General features: G+C 35.7%; 1 protein-coding gene across 1 annotated transcript in view; it reads right to left on the minus strand.

Annotated features, from left to right (window-relative positions):
• LOC103259141 (discs large homolog 1-like protein) overlaps positions 1-20918 on the minus strand; it is a 235659-nt gene that overhangs the window by 202309 nt on the left and 12432 nt on the right. The window lies entirely within an intron of this gene.

A 20918-nucleotide genomic window follows, 5' to 3' on the forward strand; every position in this document is an offset into this window, starting at 1 on the left:
AGAAAAAAAAATAGTGAATATCCATGGGCATGTCACCTGATTGTGATGTCTTTATTGGATTCTCTTTTATCTCTATTTCTAGACAATAAAGTAGATATTAATCCAGAATCAATTAAGTCCAAATATGGGTTTGTAATACAGAGTGGGGGTAATACAAATGAAACTCCAGGAGAGCAGATGGATTTAGCTATTGTTAAGTTAGGAATGGTTTCCAAGAACATTTTGTATAGTCCAAATTGTCTCTTGTATGCAATATATTAACCGTTAACATGTAGAAAATGGTTAAATTGTTCACCCCAATGCTCTTGGGCTTTATGAGACATTCTAGTACATTGATGCTTATGAATGAATTTATTCTTAATGTACTAAGGCTTCTATAAGATAAAATAGTTATTCTTCAGTAAAACGGTTTCTCTATCTTTGTTTAAAACCGCAATGGTCACCTTTACAGAGCTGCTATTATTTTCCAAGCACCACTACATTCACTAAGTCTCTGCACAGTTTTGCAGAGTAGACCTAGGTCTTATCAGTCTCATATTATAGCAAAGGAAACTGAATTCACAGAGGTGAAGTGACATGTCCAAGATGCATTGCTGGCAGAGATGAAATTTGATCTTGAGCTTTTTTAGCTTCAAACCACTCTCTTTCAACTTGCTTTGTGTGGTTCATGTAATTATGAACACAGTGTAGGAAGCACCTCTAAATCACAATAATCTTAAACACTCACCTTTGGTAATAGCACATTTAAAAGGATTTAACATATGCTCTCCCCAATTAAATGCAGCATATAATTTTTAAAAATCATATACAGAACTGAAGTTAGCACTAAAAGAAATAAAATTACTAAAATAACGGGTACTAGAGAAAATTATAGTAACTTTATCAGAGAGTATGGAATGAAATGTGCACAATTTTTCATGGAATGGTTTTGCAACAGCATTATTTACATAGTCTTTAAAAATTAAATTATTTTAAATGCATATATGAGGGGAGACCAAAAATTTCTGGAATTTATTTATAAAAATTGTGTATTTATTGTTACATGATTAAACTTCAGTCACCTTAAAGATACTCTCTGTTTGATGCAATACACATAAAATTCTTTTTCTACCACTTAAAACAGTTTTTGAACTCATCAGTTTTGATGACTTTTAGTGCTTCTGCCATTTTTTACCTAAACTCTTCCACATCAACATAACATTTCCCTTGGAGGACTTTTTTCATGGGGGAAAGAAGCAAAAACGAAGTCACTTGGGGCAAGATTGGGTGAATATAGAGGGTGGGGCACAGGAGTCATGTTGTTTTGGGGCAAAAACTGCTGAACACTCAGCACAGTGTGGGCAGGTGCACTCATAAATCACCCATCATGAAATGGGCAAAGGCACAACCTTCTCAAATCTTCCATATAAAAACTTTCGTTGATCATTTGATCCAAAGGAACAAATTCTGAGTGTACTACAAGGGTTCTGCCCTCCAAAAGATAACTTCTTCCCCAACCCCTGTACTATATGAATGGTACTGTTGGACTAGAAGAATACACACTCTGCTTATAATCTACTTGAAGTTTAGCAAGGAAGATAACATATCTATTACTTATTCAATAATTAACATATATTGAGTACTACATGTAGGTGTTTTGGGGGTACAGAGATTGATAAGTTATTGACCTCATCCTCAAGAAGATTGTAATTTAGTGGGTATTGTTTATTAAAATGGAATGTTTTTCCCCATACTAGGTTGACTGCTCCATAGATAATGCTAAAATTAAGGGAAAAAATCTTACCAGTTTTGAAATGAGACCACTACCAATGAAAATATTCACCAAATTTTCCTTTAACAAACATGTAGCAATTGTCTATCATGGGCTGGTTTTCAAAGTAAATGCAGGAAAAACAAAAATGAATGTGTAGAACATATGGAAAAAATTCGTGGTTAGGTAGGTGTAAAGACAAGGAAATAAGCAAGACTGATAACATAAGGCAATGTGTGCTCTGTCAGAACAATGAACTCTATGCTACTTATGGTTAATGATTGTGGTTTTTGAGCCTTTACTATGTGGTAATATTGTGCTAAGCACTTATACATGTGGTATAATTTAATCTTCATACAACCCCATTAAATACTTCTTACTCACACAAACTTAAAGATAAAATCGAGGCCTTCAGAAGTTGAGTATTTTGCCCAAGATCACACGGTGAGTAAAGATTTTAATTTAGGCAGTAATACTCTTAAATGGACTTTCATGACCTTGACCTACTAATGGAGTGTGGAGAAGGGTATTTCCATTTCTGTCAATTGGGAGATTAAAGGGTCTTCCAACAAGAAATGCTCTTTGAGTTAAGTATGAAAGGTGAGCAGTATATGCCATGGAAACAAAAGGGTTGAGGAGGAAGGGGCATAAGTGGTGACAAGCCAGGCAGAAAAAACAGTGAACACATAATCACGGAAGTAAAGAGAAAGAAGAGAATCATTCATTAGGCAGAGGTACTTTGTTATGTCTACTATGTAGGATACATATTGAGTGAAAAGTTAGAAAAATATTGAAGAGCCTAAATTTGAGACTCTTACCATATGTCACATTAGTAAGTGAATTTATACATACTAGTTCATTTCAGTCACAAAATAAGAAATGATATAAGTAATATTATTATCCTAATGTTGCATATAACCAAACTGAGACTCTAAAAAGTTAAGTAGCTTGCTTATATTGAATTGAAAAATATTAAGAAGACTGAATCAGCAAAACTAGGGACCTAAGTAGGCTTTGGAGCTAAGAGATACAGAAAGATTGAGAATAACTTCTAAATTTTTGGCTTGGGCAATTGGAGACAGAAAAATTATTTTTCCCTTGGTCTGTTTTTATAAGGCAAACAAAAGCATCACAGAAACAGCAGGAAAAATACAAGAAACCTAATCAATCATTAAGACTTTGTTTCAAAAACCTTAAGGAATCATTGCTGAAAAAGAGCATGATGCTGTTTTCTGTGATTGTGTGACTACAGCTAGATTCCCTGAGGCAGTATAATCAAAGAGAATCAAATATGACAAGCCAACACCTTACAGAATACACCTGTTCATTCCTAGCCTAATTGGTAGCCCAATATGGTATCTTCCTAAATATAGGTACATTTTGAATACAAAGTAATTTAATGCAAGTGAAATCTGTTTTATTCAAATACAGCTATAATTATTGAGATTTATAAAATACAATCAGGCAATAATTATTTACTTTTTAAAACCAAATTTTGTTAGAAAAACACACAATAAAATTGTCTTTGTATACTTCTTCCAGTACAATTATATAAATTTGAAACACAATACACTTCTATTGTTTTCACATTGAGGCATGCAATGTACCAGACTCTTTTTATGTATTATCTCACTTAATCATAACCAAGCCTGTGAGTTGGTACCATCACAATTTCTACTTTACAATTAAAGAAACCAAGACTTATAACTTTTATTTATCCAAAATCACTTTTGAAGAAGAGTAAATATTCAAATACAACCTCTGGCTTAAAAATGTAAGTCATTGTCACATGCTTTCGCTGTTTTCCTTTTTAAAACCTTTTCATAATAATAAGTACATATTAATCAAGCACACATCAATTATGTTTCAACTATGTAAACCTAGATTAGTTCAGAAGCACAAGCTATATTTGCTTTCTACCATAAAAGGTAATGTGATTAGTAAGGATGTGCTTTGATAGAAACACTATTACATTTTGTACTACTAATTTCTATCACTGAATAGTTTTGAAAATTAAAATATTTGGTTGAAAAATATATTTTTAATGTATATCACCAAAGAAGCATGTATCAATACAACATTGAAAAAATATCACTTGAAATTCTTAATTACTTCAAATATGCCAGGAGATTTGACCCATTTGATAAAAAGCACAAAATAGTTCTCATATCAGGTCTTTTCTAGATAACTTGCTAAATAGATTATACAAAGATAGTATGAATGCAGAGAGCCAAATGATGAGAAATAGTCATCTAAGTCAAACTTTAAAATCCATAATATTGGCCTTTTACACACAAAATAGACTGATTTTTTTCTGTCTCTAATGTTAGATTGCATTTTGACATTGTGCCAAGTACTTTACAAGTATTATGTTTTTTAATTTTCACAACAGCAAAATACAGTAGATTTTAAATTGTGTGAACAAATTAGGAAACCAAGACCCAGAGAGAATGAGCTATTTGTTCCAGGCCACACAGGAATAAGTAGCAAAGATTCAAATTTGGTGGAGATTCTCAGGAAGATGGTAGTGTAGCCAGTCAGATTCAGTGAATCCCAGTGTGAGTGAATGAGTGTATGAAAAATTTTGCGAACATGTCAGTAAGTGGGCATGTAAGTGGCTGACTTAGTAGGAACTCAGGAGCAAGTGGCCAGGGTCCTTCTGGTGAAGCAACTGGTGCCATAGCTGCTCTGCTTGGTCTTTAGTGCTTCCTGGGGCACAGAAGCCTAGCACCATTTAAAAAATATCAACAAAGCCCTTCTCAGGAAGAAAGTGCTAGGAGAGACTGCCAGCTCCAGGCTCTGCCACACCGCTGCAGTACCTGGCCAGACACAGACAGCAATGGCTGCAGACAGAGCACAGTGAGAGAGCCCAGAGGCAGAGCCCCATTGGAGAAGATGAAAGAGGCACCTGCCACCATCTTGAAAACTGGGCAGGAAGGTACTCCAGCTTGCTCACCACAGAGAGACAGACCCAACTCAATCTCTATGACCAGTGGATTAACTACTCAGAGGTTGATCATGACTCAGAGGGAATATCCTGAAAGCACAAACTCTGAGGGACAGGACAAGTGCTGAGTCTCAGGTAACCTACCCCTTGCCCTGATTCAACTATGGGACAAAAGGAGTGGTCAATAAAGGACAAGACCTACAAAGAGATCAGTGGTGAGTCTAGGGCTGACCCAACTCCCTACTCCCCAGCAATCTTCTGAACATCAGACCCACATAACTGGGGCACAACTGAGAGGAACAAACCCAGGTGGAGCCTGGACATCAACCACAATAGGACTCTACTCCAGGCTAAGTCTGGCTGGGGTGCCCCCACCAGTACCTGGGGAAGAGACAATCCCACATCTCCCCACTGGAGGGGATACCCTGACCACACTAGAGTGGAAAGGGAAGAATGAAACCCCGCTTCCCCTCATTGCCCCCTCCTCCTTCCCTGGACTGGACACTGGGGAGATGGTGATGGAGGTCAAAACTCTGCAAGAGACAGCAGAGTGGCAACTGAGAGGAACAACTACAGAACCTGGCACAAGAAGGCAGGTTTTTGTGTTTTGGGGTTTTTTTTGCTTTTTAATTTTTAAATATTTTTCCTTTGTGCATGAATGTGTATGTAAGAGTTCAATGTGCATCCCCCTCCACCCCTTTATTCTTTTTTTCTTTCTTCTTTCATTTTTTGTTTTCTATTTATATGTGGTTATGTGAAGAACTGAGTGTTCATCTTTCAGATTTGCTTTTGTTTTTGTTTTTTTGTTGTTGTTTTTTAGTTTAATGTGTGAAAAAATGAGTGAGGGTTTGATTTAAATTCGTTTTTTTTCTTTTCTTCTTTTTTCTCTTTTTCTTCTCCTTTCATTTTGGGTTGGTCATGTATGTTTGCTTTTTCTGTTTTTGTTGTTTGTTTTTGTTTTGTTTTGCTTTGTTGTTATTCCAGTTTTTTTTTTGAAGTGTGTGTGTGTGTGTGTGTGTGTGAATGTGTGTGCCTGTGTGTGTTTAATTCATTTTTGTTTTGGTTTCTGCTCCTGTTGTTCTATTTTTTTATTTTAAAAAACGTTCATTTTATTTCATTGTACTTTTCTCTGTTCTCCTCATTTTTGCTACTGAATCTTGGACTCAGGGGGTACACTCACATACCCATCACATCATCATACAAAGTGGTGGTGAGGAGTGGGTCTCAGGGAACCCATACCACAATCAGCAATCATTGTGATTTGCAAGTAGTTTCTGAATCCTAGCATCCCATCCTCCTCCTTATTCAACTCTCAAAACTACAAGAGACAGTAAATAATAGAACAAATTCAGAACCATGATCAGGGAAGAATAGAGGGCTAAACAAATATAAGTGAAAGTCTCTCCAACTGCCACTGAATTAAATGAACTAAAGAGATCTGTCACAAATGAGGAAAAAATCAATGAAGGAACACAGGTAATTTCCAGTTTTACAAAGAGAAAACACCTGAAAAATGGGACCTCAGAGCCCAAACTATGGAAGTCACCAATGACTGGTTCCAGAATACAACAAGGATTAGGGAATGGATGAAAAGAGTGAATAAGACTCAAGAAAGACAAGATGCAACACTGAGAATGAATTTGTAAAAGAAATTTTAGTCATAAAAAATTTCAACTAGGAAATAAATAACCAGATAACAAGCATGGGAAACAGAATTAATGAAGTAAAAGAAAAAATTTCAGAACTTGAAGGCCAAAGCATGAAATTAACTCAATTTGTAAAAAAGAAACATAGAAAGAAAACTCAGAAAGAAAGAATAAAGCCTATAAGAGATGTGTGATTATATTAAGAGGCCAAACCAATGCCTGATTGGTATCCCAGAAGAAGAAAGGGAAATAGAGAACACCTTGGAGTAAGTAAGTAAGTATTCCAGGAGGTTATCCAAGAAAACTTTCCCCATCTTACCAGAGATGTAACCATCCAAACGCAAGAGATACAGAGAACCCCCAGAAGACATCAAATGAGAAGAGCAACCCCCAGACACATAGCAATTTGCCTATACAAAGTAGGCACAAAAGAAAAAATCCTAAAGGTAGCAAGAGAGAAAGGTTGGACCACCTCCTGGGGAAAACCAATCAGAATAGAAGCAGAATTATTGGCCGAAACACTACAAACTAGAAGGAACTGGAGTTCAATATTCAAAGTCCTCAAAGATAAACAATTTCAACCAAGAATTTCCTATCAGTCAAGCTCAGTTTCATCAGTGATGGAGAATTAAAATCCTTCCCTTCAACCAATCCCTGAGAGATTATTCTGCTTCCAGGCTAGCTCTATAAGATATGCTTTAAAAAGTATTAAGCACAGAAGAAAGGAAAAAAAGAATGACCATGTACTTTCCAAGAGAACAACAGAACACAGAATCCACAGAGAATACATCACAACTTCAAACTTCAAAACACACACATACATCAACCCAAAACTGAAAGAAAATAAACAAATAAAAAAAGAAAAAACTTTATAAGCACCTCATGATGGGGATAAACAATCATGTTTCAATAATCAGCCTGAACGTGAATGGACTAAATGCATCACTGAAAAGACACAGAATGGCAAACTGGATGAAAAAAAACATGACCCAGTAATTTCCTGCATCTGGGAAACTCATCTCACTACAAGAGATGTACACAGTTTCAAAGTTAGGGGATGGAAAACAAGTTTTCAGGTGAATGGATCACAAAAGAAGCCAGGAGTCACAATCTTAAAATTAGACAAAGCAAACTTTAAGCTATCAAAAATTTAGAAAGATATGGAAGAACACTACACAATGATAAAAGGTTCATTCCATCAACAAGAATATCCATCCTAAACAAATATGAACCCCACACAGGAGCAACAATGTTTATAAAACAACTATTAATTAAACTAAAAATAGATATTGACTCTAACACTATTATAGCTGGGGACTTTAATAACCCACTAACAACCCTAGATAGGTCATCAAGGCAAAAAAATAAAAAAAGAGATCTAGAACCTCAATTTGAAGCTCGACCAAATGGACATAAAAGATACCTACAGAATACTCTACCCAAAAACCACAGAATATACATTCTACTCATCACCACATGAACTTACTCCAAGATCAATCACATCTATGGCCATCAATCAAGCATAAACAAGTTTCATAAGATGGAAATATTGTTATGTACCTTCTCAGACCACAGTGGAATAAAAATAAATGTCAACACCAACAAAACTCCCCCCAAACCCACAAAGACATGGACACTAAACAGCATGATGCTGAATGACTACTGGGTCAACACAGAAATCAAAATATTTCTGGAAACTAATGAAAATAAAGAAAGATGCTGTCAAAACCTCTGGGATGACATGAAATCAGTTCTAAGAGAGCAATTTATATTTCTATGAACACACATCAAGAAAATTGAAAGATCACAAGTTAACAGCCTAACAAATCACCTATGGGAGCTGGAAAGACAAGATCACCAAAACCCTAACTTCAGTAGATGAATCCAGATCACCAAAGTAAAAGCCTAAATATGGGACATAAAATACAAAAATATCATAGAAAAAAATCAACAAAACAAAAACTGGTTCTTTGAAAGAATAAATGAGATTGATTGATCTCTAGCCAGAATGACCATGAAAAAGCCCAAATAAACACAACCAGAAATGCAAAACATAAAAATCACAACTGAACCTGAAAAAATATAAACGGTTATCAGAGATTACTATGCACACCTGTATGGAAACAAACTTGATTACCTAAATAAAATGGAGGACTTTTTGACATCAAACAACCTTTCAAAGTTGAAACAAGAAGACATTGAGACACTAAATAGACCAATAAAACTCCAGGAAATTGACTCCATCGTAAGAAAATTACTTGCAACAAAAACCCTGGACCAGACGAATTTCTCGTGGAATTCTACAAAACAAAACAAGGAGTAGCTGGTGCCAATCTTGTTGAAAGTATTCCAGGCAATTGAGAAAGATGTAATTCTCCCCAAATCATTTTACAAAGCTAAGTTCACACTGATACTCAAACTAGGTAAAGGTCCAACAAAAAAAAAGAGGACTACAGGCCAATATCCCTCATGAACACAGATGCAAAAATTCTCAACAAGATTCTAGTAAATTGGATCCAAAACACATCTCAAAAACCATCCACCATGACCAATTGGGCTTCATCATCAGGATACAGGGCTGGTTCAACATCGGTAAGACCATGAATGCAATTCAGTACATCAACAGATGTAAAACAAGAACCACATGATTATATCATTAAATGCAGAGAAAAAGCTTTTGATAAATTCCAGCATCCCTTCTTGATATAAACCCTCAAACATCTTGGCATGGAAGGAACATAACTCAAAATAGAAAGCACCATCTATGATAAACCCACAGCCAGCATATTGCTAAATGGACAGAAACTAGAAAGATTTCCCCTGAAAACTGGAACAAGACAAGGTTGTCCACTTTCACCCCTTTTGTTCAATATTGTGTTGGAAATCCTAGCTAGAGCAATTAGACAAAAGAAGGAAATCAGGGATATACAAATAGGAAAATAGGAAGCTAAGTTATTCTTCTTTGCTGATGATATGATACTACACTCTGAATACTCAAGGGAATCTATCAAAAACCTGCTTTCACTGATAAAGAACTTTGGCAAAGTCTCGGGGTATAAAATAAATATGCAAAAGACAGTTGCATGCTTATACACCAACAACAAACGGGTAGAGAACCAAATAAAAAACAGAATCCCACTCAAAATAGCCACAAAATAAATTGAACTACCTCAGCATCTTCCTAACCAGAGAAGTGAAAGACCTTTACAATGAAAACTACAAAACACTGCTCAAAGAAATCCCAAAGACACAAACAAATGAAAAAATATTTCATATTCATGGATAGGAAGAATCAACATTGTTAAGATGTTCATTCTATGAAAGGTAATCTACAGATTCAATGCAATACCCATTAAATTATCAACATCATTTTTCTCAGATCTGGAAATGACAATACAGAAGTTAATATGGAAATATAAATGACCATGAATAGCCAAAATAATCCTTAGCAAAAGAAACAAAATACACTTCCAGACTTTAAACTTTACTGTTAGGCTATGATAACCAAAACAGCCTGCTATTGATACAAGAATAGGCATATGGACCAATGAAACAGGATAGAGATCCCAGAAGCAAAACCTCAATTTCTTAACCAGCTCATCTTCAATAAAGCCTCCACCAACAACCAATGGGGAGAGGAGAATCTATTAGGTAAATGGTGCCGGGAAAACTGGCTGACCACACGCAGAAGATTGAAACAGGATCACTACCTATCACCACACACATAAATGAACTCTAAATGGATCAAAGACCTAAATGTAATATCTGAAACTATAAGAACCTTAGAACATGCAGCAGACACCCTTATGGAAATTGGAACTGGTAACCAATTCCTGATCAAAAACCCAAGTGCCCATGCCATAAAATTAAGATAGACAAGTGGGACCTCATCAAACTGAAAAGCTTCTGCAAAGCAAAAGAAACCATCTAGAAAGCAGAAAGACAGCCCACACAATGAGAAAAAAATATTTGCCAACTGTATATCTGGCAAAGGCCTAACATCCAGAATCTACAAGGAACTCAAACATGCCTAAATGAAAAAAACAGACAGTCCCATTAAAAAGTAGGCAAAAGACATGAATAGACACTTCTCAAAAGAAGATATATGGGCAACCAATAGACACATAAAAAAGTGCTCAGCCTCACTAATCATCAGAGAAATGCAACTCAAAACCACATTAAGATACCACATGACCCCAGTAAGAATAGCCATCATTAATAAAACAAACAACAGATGCTAGCGAGGATGCAGAGAAAAGGGAATGCTTCTGCAATCCTGGTGGGAATAAACACTAGTTCAACCTCCGTGAAAAACAGTGTGGCAATTTCTAAAAGAACTAGACATTGAAAGAATCCACTTTCTCATAGGTAAGAGGTGTTTAGACTTAATTCTAGGTTTAATTGTTCTTTCACAGCATATATCTCATGATGCATATCTGAAAAAAATAAAAGTCCATCTTAGCAGTAAGATATCAGAAATTAATAACGTTAACAAGAATCCCTTTAAACATACATTGCTTTAAAGATGCAGGCCTAGTTAATTTCTAAAAGTCAACTGAATATATTTGTGTCTTGCTCTCTGCCATAATTCATGACCTTTGAATTTCTATGATATTTTATTTAGGTAGTTCCAAAAATACCGTTTTATTCAAATGTTAAAAATAAAATTTCGTCTTATCATAGTATAGCATGAAATTGTTGTTAATCTTTACGGCACTACTATTTCCAAATCTTAGAATCTCTGGTTATCTTCTTAGGAGTAAAATCTTGTTGTCAGGGACCACTATAATGTGCATTTGCTTATCACCCTCTGCACGCTCTACCCTAGCTCTATGCTCTTCCAATGTCATTGCCCAACATTAGAACCTCCAAGTCCTTGAAGACCTCAGCTACTCATCTACTTCCTAAATTTCTTCTTGGAAAAGTGCCAATGGATAGAATTTGCACCCAGGTAGTTTGGTATAATTAAGAGTCAAATAGACCTGGATTTGATTTTTACTAACTATAATGGTTTGGGTATGTCCCTGAATTTCTCCACAGGTTTGTAGTATAGACACTTGCCTTACCTAAAGAGCTAGGGTAAAGAGTATGAATTATGTTAAGATATGTACAGGATAAATATAGTAAATGTTGACTCTAATTTAATTATTATTAATAAAGGAAGCCCATTCTAATGATCAGACCTGCTCAACTATGGGAGGAGCTGTCTGATGAGAGGAAGAGAATTCTATCACACCCACAAAAACACTTTCAAAAGGCTGGACAGTGACCTATCCCAGATTCAAGCAAAAATAAAAAATGACTGCTAGATTCTTTCTAACACTTTAAAGGAATTACCTGATTTGGCCCAAACCTAGAGTTCTGATGCCTTGCTTACAATCTGGTATAAAAAAGGTGCTAAAAAAATGTTTGCTCTCTACCTCTTTCATCCTGTCTTTCTCCCCTTCCTCTTCCTAATGGCTTGAGTACAGATTCAGCTACTTGTTTGGGGTATATACCTCTAAAGCACTCCTCCTTTCTACCTCTTCTTGTTTTGAGGTACTTGAAAAAAAAGACTTCATGTAGAAAAGCTTCCAGAATTCCAAAAAGCAAATATTATTTACTCATGAGAGAAGCAAATGACTGTGTTGGAGAAAGTGCACAAACTTGAGTCTTGACAACCTTGGATCAAATGTGGGCTGTATCACTTCTTAGCAGTAGGATACGGGAATAACCTATCACACTATTTTCTAACTGTAAATGGGATAATAATGACTTCATGTGTTAATATGAGTATTATGTATATATGTTTTGTTAAATACTTAGGATAGCTCATATAATTCTAATATTAATAGTTAGATAATAAGTGCTACTTTTCTTCCTTCTAACATATAAAAAAAATGAAGTTGAAGAAACCTTACAATATTTATTAAAGACATTATTTGGACAGTGTAAACTAATATTATTTATCTTATTAATTAGACCTCCAAGAGAAAATAATTGTTAAAGATAATTTGGAGTATACTAAAATCAAATAGGAATATCCAGTGGAGCTGATCTAAGAATACATAAATGAATGCTAAGTGCAAAAAACCAAAAACAACAAAAGCAACAAAAACTCTATTTTGGTTTATGGCTATTATGTAAAAATGAATGTGTACTGAGACATTTTGAGAATTATTTTTATAATATAGGATTGTGAGGTTAGAGAATAAAGTCATTCTGTGAGAAAAACTGATCACTTTTCAGTTATCAAGAGAATAAAATTTCCACAAAGTCAGATCTCACTCAAACATAATGTTAATAACAACATGATATGGTAGCATTACTATTTATAAGCCATATTATTCCTTTATCTCAGATAATATTTGCAAGGTTGGCATTAATAGTCCCACATTTAGGGAGAAAACAGAGACAGAGATTTTGATGACTTGTTCAGGACCACATAGTGAGTAACAGTGGTATCTGGATTTAAACCTTGGTCTGCTTTATCCTAAATTCCTCCTCCATTGTTTGCATTTTTAATCATTACAGAAGACATATAAGATAGCTTGAGCAAAGTAAGGCAGAGTCACCCACACTTTCGTTGGCTTCTGGTTACACTGACTCTTTGTCCAACCTTGAGCTTGCAGTCAGTCACTGAAGGACATCCTGCTGTCACTCTCCGGTCTCCCACTTAAACTTCCGCCAAGACATATGTATCAACCTTGGATCCTGGACTGCCTCCAGTCCCTGCTTCTCATCCTGGCTCTCAGGCTGTAGAACAGAATGTTGCACACAAGACCAGTTGCAGGACTGGGTGAACACTGCAGATCTAGGCATAACCACCTCAATGCTGTCATTTTATCTTCCTCTTGGAGTCACTCCCAATCATAGTTGATCTAGACTTTTTCTGCTGTTCACAGGTTCCTGTTCCCAAACCACTTCTCTTATTCCCAAAACAACTTTTTCATTTATCTTAAAGTTACAGAATTCCAGTAGGAGAGAAAACTCCATTTTCTCTCATTTTCAAGTCTGCCTGAATTTGAATCTTAGCCCTTCTACTTACTGACTGGTGACTTTGGATAAGTCACTTAAACTCTATGACTCCAGGCTTTTGTTCTTTAACATGAGAAATCTGACACTGACTTCCAACAGTAATCTTGAAGAAAAATGCATCCAGCACAGCCTCAACACAAAATAACACATTCAATTCACATTAGGTCCTGTGTCCTCATTCTCACCCTGACCACCTACTGTGGGACTTTTCTCCTTAAGTCAACACTCTAGTTTTTTGGACTTCCAGGATGTGAGAATTGGAATGGAATTTGGAAGTGTTTGAGCTCCCACACACATGTACAATTTTTTAAAACTTTTTACTGAAAGTCAACTAAGGCCCAGAAAATAGAAGGGATGTACTCATAGCAGAGCTGATTCTGGAATACAAGTCTATGCTTCCTAATATTGGGCAGTTCCCTTCACACTCCACTCTCAGTATCTTCATTGTCTTCTTTCTCTGTGACTCTGCATAGGTCTGAAATATGACTTCACTTGGCCCTACAGACCCATCCAGATTATGCCCTACTTTTCTTCTTTCTTTTCCTAAATATTTTTTCAAATAATATTCAGCTGTGGCCTCTATCTTTCCCCCATCCTTTCTTCACCGAACCACCCACAGATTCACTTTCACATATTGACTCTCATGGAATTAATAAATCCTATTTTCTGCTCAATAATTATCTCTTCTGTTAGACCACACGTTTGCTTTGCTTATTTTGATGCCCCACATACCTGAACACACCAGTATTCAATATGTATTGGTTGAATGAATGAATCATTAATAACATCAGTTCTCCTACTCTTAGGATTCTCTTCTTTATTGCTGTAGTACCAAATCTTTTATTCTTCTTTGCTGCACCCCGTTCACCCTCTATCTCTCAAAGTGAGGATTTTTGACCTTCTGGTTCTCTCTACATGCTCTCCTTTCTGACAGCATTAACAGTGGCTGACTCTCAAATCTGTAGCTGCTTTTGTACCCTTTTAGTGCTGCAATTCAACTGGCTGTGTTCATTAACCATGTGGATGTCTCACGGTCACCCCAAACTTAATATTCAAATGTGCATAAAATCAAATTCCTCCTCATTCACTCCTAATTTCCCTACTTCTGTTGATAGTGGCATCATTGGCCCAGAACTCCAGGCTTAAAGTGTGAAATGTCTTTTGATTCTTTCCTTGTTTTCACCTCCTTTCCCATTCATCAGTCACTAATCCTTGATTATCATCTCAAATATTTCATTTGGCTGTCTCAAAGTACTCCTTATTCTACTATCTACAGTCACTCTTTGTGACTTTTCTAATTCGAACTCAGCTTTTCCAAATATTACTTCCTAAGTAAACATTCAATGACTTCACAGTTGAAATCATGCCTTAAATATACAATTTGCTTTCATACTTTTTCCTTCTTTCTAGCTGTCACCGTATATGCATTTAAGTTGTATGCCTCTTCCATTAAACTATAAACTCTATGAAGTAGGAACCATGTCTATTTTCTTCATTATTGCCTTTACTGAGTCTTATACAGTGGTACATGACATATATACTTGTTAAATATAAAATGAATGAATAATTACTTATTGAGATATGTAAACGTTTTTCCTACAGAGTTTTTGTGCCTTATTTCATTTGGTCTTCATAGTATCATTGAAATAGGAATAGTTATACTTCTAAAGAGGTTTACTAAAAATGTTTAAATATAAAAAATGTTTTATACACTTAAAGGGGGCTTACGTATTTAAGAAAAATGTGCTTAAGCAGAACACACCATTTTCTTTTTATGCTAGATGAATGAAGTGTCCCTATGCTTAGATTGATTGAGTCATCTTTCTTTTAAAAAATAAATGTGCTATCTTTACAAGAAAGACTGTAGGTGTCACAGTTCACATGAGTCACAGTTTCAATTGTGTGCACTGTAGTAGGGTTTACTAAATTTCTCTGAAGAGAACTGAAACACTGACTTGTTCTTAATCATTGACCTTTATTCCCTCAGATTAGATTTGAACAAAGCCACAAGATATTAAAAAAAGGGTGGCTTCCACCCAGAAATATGTGGAATCTGAAGCAAGTTATTCAGCAAATGAAGGAAGTAAATGTTGACCGTTATATTTGCAAGAGTCAAGTATTGTTCACCACAAATTCTCCCCGAGACAAATACATTAGACAAAATGTCCCACACACAATTGGATATTTGGGTTGCAAAAACTGGAGTCAATAGACAAAGCTGACTTGGGCATAAATTTGATGACAATTAATATAAGCAAATTAGTCAAGTCTTCAACTTTGAAAATATTTTCAGCAACAGTATTAAATAAAAAATAAAAATTGATTTTTGAACTAGAAAGGTTCATAAGGGTTAACTCATATTTTTTAGTTCTTTCTTAACTTAAAAAATAGATTTTAAAAATAGTGTTACAAGTATTAATGATGAGAGGCATATGTATATGTATGTATATATCTATGTATGCATATATTTTCCCCAGAATAGCACATTAACATATTGTTTTCTCCTCTGTTTTAAATAACAGTAATAACAGCAGCCAAATATTTTTAGTATATTTCATATTTACAATTGTAATCTCATTTAATTTTTACAATGTGTGTTTCAATATGCCACTGGCATTTGCACTTGCACACTAGTCTCCAAGAATTTTAAATATCTTTTCCATTTCATCATTACTAATAAATGGTAGAAGTTGAGTTTTTAATCCATATCTGTCCAGTTTGCAAACTCACAATTCTACCTTTATGATACATTATCTTCGCAGATATCAACTTCTAACTCATAAGCAGTTTAAACCTGGGTCCTGCAAAGAAGAAAGAGCATTCCACTTCAGAGTACAGTTTTCAGAGTTACACAGTCTTGGGTTTGGACGCCAGCTTAACCCACCCATTTCTCCCTATAAACCTGTGGAATGTTACTTATTATTTTAGGCCTCTAATTCCTCATTGATAAAATGGGACTACAATGTCTTTTGTTTGTTTCTTTCTTTCTTTCTTTCTTTCTTTCTTTCTTTCTTTCTTTCTTTCTTTCTTTCATTTTTGAAATTACAAAGCTACTTTTTTAGTACTTTGGGGTGAACCTCACAGGAATAAAAACACTGTGAAAGGGTAACTCCTTTACCCCCAGGAGTAGCCCAGGGGGAGAGAGGCCACCTGAGGGGAAGAAAGCACAAAAGTAACCCACGGCAGACTCAGGTCAAAGGGAATGCCATCGATGCTGGGACATGTGAGCACCACAGGAGGAAACGCCAACGTCATGGGGCTGGCTCCAGGCACACAGGCGAAGGGCAAGAAGGTTGAACATGAAGCCACAAAGCTCCTTGGATTCCTCCTTCTTCTCATTTGCCTTTTTCTGCTTCTGCTGCATGATCTCCAAATCCCTCTGTTTGAAGGCAGCAGCAGAAAGCCTGTCAACTAGGCGCTTTCCCCCATAACCAAGTAGTTTCATTTTTTTCATATTCTCCTGGTGGGCCAGCTCACGCTGGTTACCACTGGTCTTGGTAACAGCAGCGGCTCTGACTTCACGCTGTTGCACCCCCTCATTCGGTCCGGGACTACAATTTCAACAGTCATTCCTTCATTTGTACAGTAAATATTAATTAGCACCTGCTATGTGCTAGGCATCATACTGAAAATTAAGGGTAGTGGGATACATACATCAGAAAGAGCCTTGACCCTCATGGAGTATACAACCTAGATTTTCTATATGTAGCCCAAAATTCATACCAGCATAATAGTTTAAAAATATGGAATATTTTGATATTCAAATGGTTTAACCATTATTGACCAGAGCTCTTCCTAAGTAATTAATGTATTCATTTTCTTATTTCACAAAGCACTGTCATTTCCTTGTTCTTGATTTGTTTTTCTAGACTGAAGCCCTAGTTTAACCCGCATCTATGGGTAGTATCTATTTTATTCATTTATATACATTTGTTATTTAACACACATGCACACACTCATTTCTAGAAAAGATTTGAGATGGCTTGTTAGTTAATTTAAGAATTTTTTAGCTGGTTGCTCTTAGCAACAGTCTTTAACAGTTCTGCCTAGTTGGCCAAAACAATTTCTTAAAGGGAATGAAGCATTCAAAGTAGTTTAACTAACAAGTGGAAAATATATTACCTAATTCAGAAGAACTTACACAGGACTGGTCATTCTAGTTTAGCTAGGATAGAGGAGATGATGGTGCTGAGACGTCCACCACACGTAGGGGAATTTTCCAGACATCTCCTTTCCTCAGGCCATTTCATGCCTATGTGTCTAGCAACCCAGAAGACCAGAGCACCAAGATTGACAAGTTTCTGTGGCAGCACTGGAACCAGGCCTCATCTTATGAACTATGAAGTATATAACCAATCTTTTTTTTACCAGTCCTATCACAAATCATTCAGTTCAATTAAAAACACTGGATGAATGATATCTGAATTCTGAGACTGCTGGAGAGATGAAAGCTGGTGTCTGTTTATAAGCAATAAAAGCAAAACAACTTATTTTTAGCTGTTAGGAAACTAACAATTGTTTTAAGATGGATTTAAACTAATTTGCAAAATATAGGTTACTCTGGGAGTTATGTTTATTGCCATTCATTTCCTCACCAAGTACTTGTAGACCAACTCTGGGTCTCAGTATTGGGGACTGAGAAAGTCATTTGTTTGTTCATTCAACATATAATTATAAAATACCTCATTTTCCCTCTGCTTTCATGAAGTCAAGTTCAGTAAAAATTATATGCAGCTAAAAATATCCTAAAAATGAAGTATGATGGCTGTCATTGTGGGGGAGGTAGGAGAAGCTTTAACAAAAGTAGGACAGGTTCCTCTTCTTTGAAATTAACACTGGATCTCAGTTGCCTAAATAATTAAACATAAAGATTATATAAGTAATTCATTCAACAAACAGAATACATTGAACATTCAGTATGCTGCAAGCACTATACCAGCAATTAGGTGTTCAGAATATTAAGTTCCAGATTCTGTCACCTCATGGTATTCAGATACTTGTGACAATTTATCTCAATATAATAGAAAGAAGTCAATGACTCTATGTGAGCAAAAATGACATGGTGGCCAAAGATATCTTCCATGAGAAGATGATACAAACTGAGTCCTGAGAGCATGCTATTGAATTTTTTTTTTAATCTCCTCCCTCCTTGGACAGAACCCACACCATTATAAGGCACTGGGCAAGAGTATAAAAGGATAAATAATTTATTTGCTAAATATACTAACAATGTTCTTGCTGATAAGTAGAATGTTTATTTCAACAATTAAATGTTTATTTGATACATAATTTGGGCCAAAAGAAAATATACAGAGAGTGCTCTAGGGGCTCTTACAGCCAAACTGTGTACAAGGGAAGGATTTAAAGATGTTCAATATGTCAGGATTATCTGTCTGAGAGTTAGCAACTGCAGACATACCATGTGAACCATCTCATTAACATTTTCTGAATGGCATATTGAAACACCTTGATAGATTCACTACAATTTAACATGGAATTAAAGTAAATGGAACTGAGTCTGTGAGAGGTAATAAAGATCTTCAAAACCACCATTATCTGTGAAGCACAATCAAGTCCTGAACATTCATACTCTGGGACTGATGAAACTCAGTTTTAGCAAATCTGCTGTTCTATACAGGAAGTAAGAAAGTAATCTTGAGATGTAGCTAGTCAAAAAAGAAAGAAAGAAAAAACTAAACTTCCATAAATCTATTTAAGTCCATTCATTATCTCTTACTATGCTAAAAATTTCATTACATCAGAATTGAAGTTGCTGCACAGTATTCTAAATTGCTTCAGAGAAAACTAGGCAAAATAAAATATAAATTAAACAGAAAGAGGAAAAATTAACTTAAAACTGCAAAAGTAAGTCTAAGGTTTTCCAGATAGAGCTCTTCTCTAAATATGTGTGTCATGGAGACTTATACATAATGCCAAATGTTCATTCAAAATTGCAGAACACTTAGCAATGCTCGGGAAAAGTAACACATTTCAGGCTATCCTTTTTGGTCAGAAAAAATTAGGAGTTTTCTTCCTGAGTCCAAAGAATGGAATAAAAAAATATGTGTGAGGGTCTGGCAACTTCCAAAATTAGCCAAGCCTAACAAAAGTAACTCCACAAGCAAACACTCAGACCTCGGTTGTTAGTAGAAAGTGGTTGATCTGAGATCAAATCTATAAGCTATTTTTATCTGCCTACCTAGAACCCAGATTATTTAACATCTAAGACATCTTTCCACAGAGATAAAGATTTTCATTTTTTTAGTCAAAGAAAAATTTGAGTCCGCAAATCTCTGTAGAAGTATCAGGCTTTTGGCATATGCAAATATGCTTGGCTTGACACTAAAAGTATAAATAATTGATAATGAAGGCATACATGAAATTGATTTGACTAGGAATAGGAAGGTAATATCCAGACATTGGGCTTCAAAGTGGAATGTAGTCGGGTGCAGTGGCTCATACCTACAATTCTAGCACTTTGAGAGGGAGGTGGAGGCAAAAGGATTGCTTGAGTCCAGGGACTCGAGACCAGTATGGGCAACTTAGTGAGGCCTTGTATTTACAATAAATCAAAAAATTAGGCCAGATGTGGTGGTGCTCATCTGTGGTTCCAGTTACTTTGAAGGCTGAGGCAGAAGGATCGCCTGAGTCCAGCAGGTCGACAGTGTGGTGGCTGTGAGTGTGCCACTGCACTCCAGCCTGGGTGACAGAGTGAGATCTCTGACTCGAGAAAATAAAAAGTGGAATGTAAAAGAATGAAAGGGAAAGCCTGTGATGCCTTCAGCTGGCCTAACTACATACTCTCACTTTTATCTATTCCAGGAGTACAAGAAACATTGTATTTCCAACGTAGGAGCTGCCTGCAAAACAAACAAACAAACAAACAAAAAAGAAACAGACCAATAACCTGCAGCTCTACCTCTGTTCTTACAATCTAAAATGCGTATCATTGCACAGGTGGAATTTTACTTGACTTGGTATGCATGTGATGAGGTCCCTGCACTATGCATTCTCTGTTTTTCAAGATTTAACTAGGGAGCAAGCACTTATTTTGATCACACAAATGCATAAATGAATAGCATGGGGCAAGCACCAATTCCTCTCTGTTCTTGTCAGCATCCCAGAAATATCTTGGTTCAATACGTTTGAAGCATGTCAGTCCATAGGAAATGCTTAAGGAAGACAAACAAGAAAAAGAGAGACTTTCCAGTGAAATTTAAGTATAAATATGAAAGAGATTTTGAAAGAACATCCAATCTATCTACAAATAGTTATTTATATAACATCATAGGGAAATGGTCTTTAGCCTTATGCTTGAATACTTCTAGTGAAGAGAATTTTCACTCAACATGCCTTAGTTTCCCCATCTATAAAATATCTACCTCATGGATATGTTCTGTTGAGGGATAAAAGAGAACTAGTTTCAGAATGCTGTCTATATAATAATGATAAACATTATTTTAAAATATGAGTAAGATAAATATTGGGGGTTGTTTTTCAATAGCCAGATAAAGTCATCACAAAGAGGTAAATCCTGTACACAGCAAACATATTCTTC

This window comes from Carlito syrichta, unplaced genomic scaffold (assembly GCF_000164805.1).
Source record: "Carlito syrichta isolate Samal-C Ts95f unplaced genomic scaffold, Tarsius_syrichta-2.0.1 Scaffold302536, whole genome shotgun sequence".
NCBI lineage: Eukaryota > Metazoa > Chordata > Mammalia > Primates > Tarsiidae > Carlito > Carlito syrichta.